The sequence below is a fragment of the Bacillus rossius genome, unplaced genomic scaffold, assembly GCF_032445375.1.
Source record: "Bacillus rossius redtenbacheri isolate Brsri unplaced genomic scaffold, Brsri_v3 Brsri_v3_scf54, whole genome shotgun sequence".
In the NCBI taxonomy this organism is placed as follows: Eukaryota; Metazoa; Arthropoda; class Insecta; order Phasmatodea; family Bacillidae; genus Bacillus; species Bacillus rossius.
In genome coordinates, this window is record NW_026962744.1 from 190,001 (window position 1) to 198,227 (window position 8,227).

Below are 8,227 nucleotides of genomic sequence, written 5' to 3' on the forward strand. Positions count from 1 at the left end.
TGATGCATGGAAGTGTCGTGATGTCTGTATTTAGAGGCGTGTGGAGTGTGCGCAAAAATGGCCTAATTAATTTCGTTGTGGTGAGTGTAGTGTATAGCTCCAAGGCCGCACATACCCGGCTGACCAAGCAGGCATATCATCGTGTAGGTATAGTCCGGTGAGTGAAAGAACGCATATTATTAGTAACACTGCGATGAAGGCTGTAGATTTAATTTTTAAAAGAGACTCGGGGAAAACAACTATCAAGGGATAGTGGAGGAGGTGGGGGGAAGGAGGGGAAGGAAAGATTTGGTAATTATAAGGAATTAAAAGTAGTTGTGACGCAATTTATTAGAGCCCCGATGGGCCAAAAAATTTCTTTAACGCAGAATAATTAGAGCCCCGCTGGGCCAAAAGTTCCTTTGACGCAATATAATTAGAGCCCCGCTGGGCCAAAAATTTCTTTGACGCAATTTAATTAGGGCCCCGCTGGGCCAAAAAGGGGTGTCCTGGGCATGTCAGTCATTGGCTAGTCCAATGCTGAATATTTGCACCACAGGACGTAGATAGGCACATCGGGCCAGTAAAGTCTAGTAGTTTTGTTAATTTGCCCCTCGTATACGGGATGTGTGGAGTCTAGTTTAACCTGGCTTAGGCAAGTCGCGGTTTTTTAAATTGTCGCTGGACAGCTGGGTCGTAATCGGGGATATTATTAATAAATAAATTAGGATGAGCCGGGAGTTGGCCATAAAAAGACCTATTTTGGCGTTTTATGAAGTCCGAAACATATTCTACTTTAAGGAGCTGATGTACTGCTAAATTACTAGTATACCAGTCGCAATCGGCGATTACTCGCAGGAATCTATTTTGTGTGACTTGGAGCTTCTTTATGTGCGACTTGGCCGCATAGCCATAAATCTCGCAAGCATAGAGGAGTTGAGGGCGAACTATTTGTAAATATAATTGAAGTTTCTTCCTTCTAGGGAATTGAGGGGCCTTAAACATTGGGTATAAAGATCTTAGAGTTCCGAGAGCAATCCTTGTAACTTTAGTAACCTGATGTTTCCAGGTGAGACTCGGGTCGAGAGTTAGGCCTAAATATCGCACCGATTTTTCAAATGGAATTGCTTGATTAAATATTTTGAGTTCGCGATCAGGAACTGTACGTTTTTTTGTTAAAACTATGGTAGTAGATTTGGCGCCATTAATTTTTATGCGCCAGCGAGTGTACCATTGTTCGAGTGACGTGAGCTGCCTTTGGACAATAGTTAGTGCAAAATTTAAATTGGAAGATTGGTAAACTACCGCAGTGTCGTCCGCATAAAGCTGCACATGAGCATGTTCGCGCGGTATATCGGCTGTATACACATTATAAAAGAAGGGAGAGAGGGGTGAGCCCTGCGGTACCCCAGCTGTGAGTTCCCGAGTAGAAGACCTCGCCCCATCTATCGCGACAAAAAATTTTCGGCGCCATAAATAATGGGCCACCAGATGAATATATGTGTCCGGAAAATTAAAAGTCACAAATTTTTTAATTAGGCCAGGAATCCAGACTTTGTCGAAAGCTTTCTCCGCGTCTAGCATAGTTGCTACTGTGAACTTCGCTCGCGAGTTAAATCCATCAGTGGCATCTTCAACAAGCTTGATTAATGGATGAGATGTGGAGTGGCCACTCCGAAAACCGAATTGATTATCTGGGATAATGTTATGTTGGTCGGAATGCTCTTTAAGTCGTTTTAATAAAATTTTTTCAAAAATTTTGCTAGTGCTATTTAAAAGGCTAATAGGGCGCCTATTTTGCGGTAAAGACGCATTTTTCCCTGGCTTTGGAATCGTAATTACTTTCGCGAGTTTCCACTCGGAAGGATAAGTTTTTAAAATAAAAATAGCATTCAAAATATTTAAAAGATATTCGAGTGCTGAAAATGGTAATTTTTTGAGTGATTCGAAATTAATTCCATCAGGTCCGCCTGCTTTATTTTGAGGTCGCGATTGAATTGTTCTTAATAGTTCGTGAATTGTTATAAGTTCCGGCTCTATTTGCGTGGCTGTTTGTAGGTAATTATTTACCGCGACTGTAGTGGTTCGAGTAAATTGAGGGTCGTTTACATCCTCATTCGGCGAAAATTGTTTCTCAAAAATATCCGCGATCGCATTTGCCTTGTCGGCCGCGTCATATTTTATGCCCGTGTCCGTAATTATTGCGGGAGTAGAAATAAATTTATTATTGCCTCTTAATGTGCGCGTGAGGCGCCACATTTGCCGAGGCTGTGTAGCGACTTCCGTTACTAGATTCCCGAATTTATCTATTTTTAATTGTTTAAGTTTTCGAGTAACTTGCGCTTTTAGGCGATTGTATTCCGTCCTGGCTTGCGGTGTTCGCGTTCGCTGATAGTTATTTCGCGCCTGACGTTTTAAAATGATTAAAATATCGACATCTGGATAGTTAATTCTTGTAAATTCTCTTTTGTTCATTAATTTCGTGTGTGTTTTGCGCACGTCTGTAATCGTGTCAGTAAACAATTTAACATGCGTGTCAAGTTCTTCGGGAGTGTTTATCGTCGGTGGTTCAATAAAAATTGTTTCTAAATCATCGCGAAATTTGTCCCAGTCGGTAACTCCGAAAGTTCGGTTAAAAATGGCCGCGCAAAACTGGGCATCAAAAGTCAATTGTATTAATACAGGAAAATGATCGGAGTCTAACTCATCTAATTTTTCGGAAGTAACTTGTGCTCCCGGAATGTTGGTAAAGGCTATATCTAAAATTTCCGGCATGCCCCCATTAGTTGGGTAGCTAGTCGGCGAATTTGGAGCAAAAATTTCGTAATTATTTCGAGCCGCATGCTCAGTTAAATTTCTCCCCGCTGGGTTTGTATTTCTGCAACCCCAGTCTTCGTTTTTACTATTTAAATCACCAGCTATGAAAAAGTGCTGCATTGGATTTATTAGTTTATTTAAATCGCTAATCAATAAAGGCTTGTTCGGTGGTTTATAGACTGCCGACATACAGACGTGCGCATTTTTGTTACGAATATTTATGCTGGTGGCCTCAATGTGCTCTAAGCCAGTTATTTTTATAGGGTGATGATTTATGCCGTGCTTAATGAGAATGGCTGTACCGCCCCCTAGGGTGTCGCGGTCGGTTCTATAGGTTGTATAACCACTGATATTAAAACGATGGTGAGGCCTTAATTTTGTCTCCGAAATTAATGCCACATCTATCCCGTATACGAAAAGACATTGTTCTAATTCGTAGGATTTGGCACGAATGCCATTTGCATTAAAATTAAGGATTTGTAGTGTTTTCCCCCTGTCTACAGCCATTTACTGAAGCACTTTCGCGAGGGCCTCCAGCAAAATGGTCTGACGCTGTTTTGTATTTTGCGCGGCGCGGATGCGAGGGTAATATGGCTCCAAGGCCTGAACCAGGTTCCAGTAATCGCAGAGGCGGAGAATTTCAGCGAGTTCCCCCAGGCCTGTCACGGTTCTAGTTTCGTTTGCTTCTATCTGTGCTGCTGTTCGCTGCTCGCTCTTTTCTACACGCGCCTGAACGATTTCCTCGGCTGTGCGGCGCGGTGCACTGGGCCCAGCGACAGTGGAAGCGAAGGTCGCGCGAGTTTCCTGTCTGCTCGGTTGGCTGCCCTGCGCCCCGGTATGCGTGACGTCAGCGCGCGCAGCTACCTGCCCGGCCACCTGTGCGGGCCGTCGCGTAGGTGCCGGGGGGGGGAAGTTCGCGTGTGTCGCCTCTGGCGCGGGCGCTCGCGGCGCAACACGGGCTGCCTTCTGCGCTGCCTGCTCGGCTAAAATCTGCTTTCTAGCCTCGACGCGGTTTAAATATACCGGGCACTGCTTCCAGGCCGCGGTATGCCCTGTCGCATTACAGTTCGTGCACACTTTAGGCGCCTCCTCGGGGAGTGTGCACTGATCGCGAGGATGCGGGCCCGCGCATCGGATGCACTTAGGGACCTGACTGCAGTTCCCTGTCGTGTGGCCGAAGTCGCCACATCGCCTACACAGTGGGATGTCTTCCGGCCGGTTGCGGTATTTTTCTACTTTAATACCACTTGTGTAGTATAAAGTCTTAATTGAGTAGATGTCCCGCGCACTCGGGGCGACAGTGACAATAAACGATGATGACGGTTCGTAGGATTCACGGCCCGTATTTCTGTCAGTGAACTTGAAACTTAGTTGTTTGACGAACGTGACCTCGAAACCTAAGGCACGAAGTTCTGTTTTGAGAGCCTCCACTGGAGTGAAGCGACTGAGGTTCTTAATTACTACCTTTTCGCCGCGCTCGCTTGGCTGGGAGAAGGTGTGATGCGGAATGTTGTTGGCTCTGAGCCAATTGACGCCTTTTATTTCGTCGGCCTTTGAGTCAAAAGCGACCTTGACCTCTTGCCTCTTAGAAATTGTTAATCGGTTTTTGATACCGAGCTGCGCGAACACAGGCCCGATATTGCCGACCACTTGAGAATTTTTTATTACAAACGGCACTCGTTTGTAACGCGGGGCTTCGTGCCCTTGAGGTTGTTCGCTGCTGCTCGCGCCTGCATTATTTGATTTTCGGACTCGGCGCTTCTGAACAGTGAAGCCCTCGTCATCCTCACTTTCGCTACCGTTTTCGCTAGAGTTGGGGTCCTGCGCCCCTGAAACTTTTTTTGCATTGCTGCATCCTGGCTCGCTGCCTTCATGAGTGCGTTTAACGGCCGTGCCGCAGTCCATACGCTCCTCCTCCTCTCCTCCCATCGCAGTGGGTTGGCACCCTGCTTTGAAAAAAGCAGGGACCACCGTGGTAGCCCTGTTCGCGGTGTCGCGCGTCGCAGTTACTGTCCGCACTAACGCAGCCTGCCTACCCGACCTGTCACCTTCACACTGGCCACTGACCTGAGCTCCCTATGTAGAGAACCAGGCTAGGCTAAGAGTAGGACGTCCTACTCGTACCAGTGCGCGGTAAAGAGTGTGCGATGAAGGCTGTAGATTTAATACTTTTGTTACACGTCCCTCCGCGGAGCGCGACCAATCACGAGCCGCGGAGCGCTCCGATTGGTCGCGCAACAAGAAGCCAAGAAAACTTTTCACGAAAAAAATTCAGTTCCCGTCTCACTCATCTAGCGACAGCGGCACAGCTCAGACCTACGATGCCCCCCAAGACGAGCGGTAAGGCAGCCAAAAAGGCGGGCAAGGCCCAGAAAAACATCTCGAAGGGCGACAAGAAAAAGAAGCGCAAGAGGAAGGAAAGCTACGCAATCTACATCTACAAAGTGTTGAAGCAAGTTCATCCGGACACTGGCATATCATCTAAGGCCATGAGCATCATGAACAGTTTCGTGAACGACATTTTCGAGCGCATCGCGGCAGAGGCCAGCCGCCTCGCCCACTACAACAAGCGCTCCACCATCACCAGCCGCGAGATACAGACGGCCGTGAGACTGCTGCTGCCCGGGGAGCTGGCCAAGCACGCTGTCAGCGAGGGCACCAAGGCTGTCACCAAATACACCAGCTCCAAGTGAGCAGGTCTGGTGTGCACATGCTTACATAAACGGTCCTTTTCAGGACCAAGAACATGATCATGAAAGGAAATGCTTCTGCTGCTGTTCTACAATTCCCTCAATCCCTATGATAGTAAATGTAAGCTTAACCAAGGCAGAAATATTTTCATTAAAAAAAGTCTTTAAGACGCATGGTTTACTGGCTGAGATATATATATATATATTATTTTTTTTTGCTTACTTCTGTGGTCATTAGTACATTGCTACAAATATATTTATATATATAAAAAAATAAATAAAAAAATCCTTTCTATTTAATTTAGTTAGATCATATATCAATATTAATGGCAAAGACCAGTTGCATCGATTCACTTTGAAAATAATTCCATTTGTGCTAAAACTGGACACAGTAAAAAAAAAAAAAAAAAAAAAAAAAAAAAAAAAAAAAAAACTGAAAAAAAAATATATATATACACACACACACACACATAATTCGAATTCATATTATGCTTAACTGCGTTTGAATTTGCAATCATGCACAAGATGTTTTGTACTTCGAAGTAAAAACAACATAATGTACTATTTAACTACCCACAGTACAAATGGATCCAAAAAAAAAGTGAATTTTCATGCAGACGAAAATGCTTACATTTATTCTATTTATATTAAGTACCCATTACTAACAGCTTATACTGGGTGGAATACAACAGTTGACATGATTTTACTTATATGGCAATTTAATATTTAACCAAAATTAATGGTAAACTAATATTTTAAAGTGTCATTTATGGCCCCTTACCTTCAGCATGTTTGCTTCCTTGCACACAAACGAGGACAAACACATCACCCAACTGAAAAAAAAAAAAAAATTTCACTTGCATCACAAATAATTTAAAATTTTTCACCACATGAAGTAAATATTTCGCAATAAAAAAAAATATAGCCCTAGGACTCGTGTGCACACCTTTTCTTCCCCACATCGCACACGCAAACAAAACTTCCAAATTATTACAAAATCACTCGATTATTATACATACATAAACACACATGTATTTTCCGAATAAGTGAGAAATGCAGGCCGATGAAAGTCAAATTTCGTTTCGGAAATTAAATCTCGCACAACTACCGACACATAACCAAACTTGCGTACATTTACATAGCATTAACCCTCTAAATAATAAACAAATGAAAGCAGAAAAAACAACATCGCTACCCACCGCGCGCGCTCCTGGCGGCGGGAGTAGGAACTACTTTGCACACAGACCGACATAGCCCCCTGCCAAAAACAGTAAAATAAATAATATATATAAGTCTTTTGGCGGGAAAAAATTTCTCAACCGCCTGGGAGCACCCTAGTGTGTGCCTGTCTTTAGGTTATGTTACTTTTAACTTCATTTTCTACAGGCAGACGCGAGGGTGCTCGCCCATTATTTTTATTTTTTTAAATTCTTTCCTACCTTTGGTGTGCCATGCAAGAATTTATCGTCAAAATGGCGGCCCCGAGTGCAAATTTCTCGTCTGCACTGCTGGCTGGATGATTATGTGATGTTTTGAAGGAGGGTGTTTTTTTTTGTTTGGATTTTGTGTGAGGGGGGGAGGGGGCTGGGCTAGCTTTTTTTTTTTTAAATTTTCTAAACATTCATCTCTTATGTAACAGTGTTCAGCATTAAAAAATTTAAAAGAAGAGGCACTTACTCATCAATTTCAAAACAGCCTATGAAGAAAAATAAAAAAAATTTAAATTCATTCCAGTTTTATACATTCATGATTTGATCACATGTATAACTTTTCTTTTTTATTACCTTATTTAATTTTATTATTATTACTACTATTGCTGCTACAACCTAGAAGATACCTCAGTGATACTAATACCTGCTGGTAAAGTTAAAGGTTTCACCTTTCTTTCTTTAAACATATCACAATACCTTTCTTGAGTTAAATATTATCTAATGGCTTTAAGAAGTTATGGTAATGTTCATCAGTTATAGAGTGTGGGTTTGTGTGTGTGTGTGAGAGTGTATTTTGAAGAGGGCTTTGGTGGTTGGGATGGTGAGGGTGGTGGGTGTTGTGTGTGGGGAGGGGGGGGGGGGGAAGTAAAAGAGTGTTCATTACACGATTTCTCCTGTTGTTTGTAACAATCACACCTGGTATAGCTATTTCGAGTGGCAAATACAAACTGCAAAAAAAAAACATCTATATCATTGCCAACGGCCATATCACGATGAACACACCGGTTCTCGTCCGATCACCGAAGTTAAGCATCGTCGAGCGTGGTTAGTACTTAGATGGGTGACCGCTTGGGAACACCACGTGCCGTTGGCACTACTATTTTGCACCCTACAGAAAAAAATTTTTTTTTAAAAATTTCAATTTTAAATTTTTTTTTCCCCCACAATCACCACATTTCCCCCCCCCCCCCCTAACACACACACTCACTCTCTCTCAATCAATCAATCAATCAATCAATCAATCAATCAATCAATCAATCAATCACTCACTCACTCACTCACTCACTCACTCACCCACCCAGTAGCTGTGAATCTTTGCATGTGTATACCTCATACAAAATTCAAAGTGAAAAAATAAATATATAAGTGTATATGTATGTATGTATGTATGTATGTATGTATGTATGTATATATGTATATATGTATATATATATATATATATATATATATATATATATAAACACACACACACACACCTATTTTGAAGTTTCTCTGTTTCAGTGGGCAGTTATGTATAATAATGAGAGATTC

The 8,227-nt window shown here is 42.8% G+C and overlaps 1 non-coding gene across 1 annotated transcript; it reads left to right on the forward strand.

Annotated features, from left to right (window-relative positions):
* Positions 1 to 7,671: 7,671 nt before the first annotated feature.
* On the forward strand, positions 7,672 to 7,790 carry LOC134545044 (5S ribosomal RNA). The gene has a single exon (XR_010078221.1). It is a non-coding gene; the product is annotated as a 5S ribosomal RNA (ribosomal RNA).
* The last annotated feature ends 437 nt before the right edge of the window (positions 7,791 to 8,227 follow it).